General features: G+C 36.4%; 1 protein-coding gene across 1 annotated transcript in view; it reads right to left on the reverse strand.

The window, feature by feature from the left end:
• LOC106877246 (uncharacterized) overlaps positions 1-1,400 on the reverse strand; it is a 52,720-nt gene extending 51,320 nt beyond the window's left edge. The window contains exon 1 of the mRNA XM_014926107.2: positions 806-1,400. The gene's annotated coding sequence lies outside the window, so the exon portion shown is untranslated. The remainder of the gene's footprint in view (positions 1-805) is intronic.
• Positions 1,401-1,507: the final 107 nt, after the last annotated feature.

Here is a 1,507-nt window from a genome sequence, read left to right on the forward strand (position 1 = left end):
CCAATATTATCGACCTCGAAACGATGAAAGGTGAAGTCGACCTCGGCGCAAATTTTGAATTCAGAACGCAATGACGGGACGAAATACTGCTAAGCACTTTGCCCGGCGTGCTAACGATTCTACCAGCTCGCCGCTTTCATAATAATAACAACAACATTAATAAAATAATAATAATAATAATAATAATAATAATAATAATAATAATAATAATAATAATAATAATAATAACGACAATGATGATGATGATAATGATGATGATGATTTCAAATTTTGGCACAAATGCCAGCAATTTCGGGAAGTAGGTAAATCGGCATTATGTAAATCGATTACATCGACTACATTGTTCAATAGGTGCTTATTTTATCGATTCTGAAAGCGATGAAAGGCAAAGTTGACTCCGGCGGAAATTGAACTCAGAACGCAGAGAACTGGAGGAGAGGGAGAGCCGACAATAATAATAGTAGTAATAATAATAATAATAATAATAATAATAATAATAATCCTTTCTACTATAGGCATAAGGCCTGAAATTTTAGAGGAGGGGGCCAGTTGATTAGATCGACCCCACAGGTATTTATTTAATCGATCCTGAAAGGATGAAAGGCAAAGTCGACCTCAGTGGAATTTGAACTCAGAACGTAAAGAGCCTAGGGAAAAAAACCAAAATAATAATGATAGTAATAATGATGATGATAATGATGGTGATGATGATCTAATTTAATTATAAAGTGATTTAATTGATATATATATTTAAACATGTTGAGATAAGCAAACTATATTTTAAAAATTCGTTACGTGACTTTACCTTGATGGCTTTCACTTTCTCGCTGCACCGTTAAGCTTTCAAGTTGTTCTTCAACTAAGTTGCAGGTTACGTTAACGATGATAATTACAATGATAATTAAAACAGATACAAATCACCAGGTTATAAGAAGTGTTGACTATAACGAGGACGATTATGACGATAGTGATGATTGTTGCCGGTGTGTTTTGTTTTTTGTTGTCTGCAGTTTCCACAACGTTGCTCCCACCTGTAGTACGTTAGGCGTTGTATGATGTCAGGTTTGTTGCCAAAAACTTGCTTGTCCGTCAAATCGTCGACCGATCATATCGCCAGCTCTTATTTATATATCTTCTGCAAATGTGTGCGCGTGTGTGTACGTGTGTGCGCGTTGATCAGTGAAGTTGTGTAGGTGGGACATGTAAGTGTTTATGAGTAAATGTTTGTGTATGCACAAAGTGAAAGAACTGTCTCGCGCACGCGCAAGCGCACACATACACACACAGAGACAAACATGTACACACAGACATACATAGAAATACAGACAGACGCAAGCGCACACAGATATAAACACACGCCTACAAGCACACACACACACACACACACACACACACACACACACACACAATGAAATTTATCCGAATCCCTATCGATCAACATATCTGTCTGACTAGTATGCATGTATGTATAAAAGTATTTATGAAAGCATTATGTATGAGTATGTAT

This window comes from Octopus bimaculoides, chromosome 9 (genome assembly GCF_001194135.2).
Source record: "Octopus bimaculoides isolate UCB-OBI-ISO-001 chromosome 9, ASM119413v2, whole genome shotgun sequence".
NCBI lineage: Eukaryota > Metazoa > Mollusca > Cephalopoda > Octopoda > Octopodidae > Octopus > Octopus bimaculoides.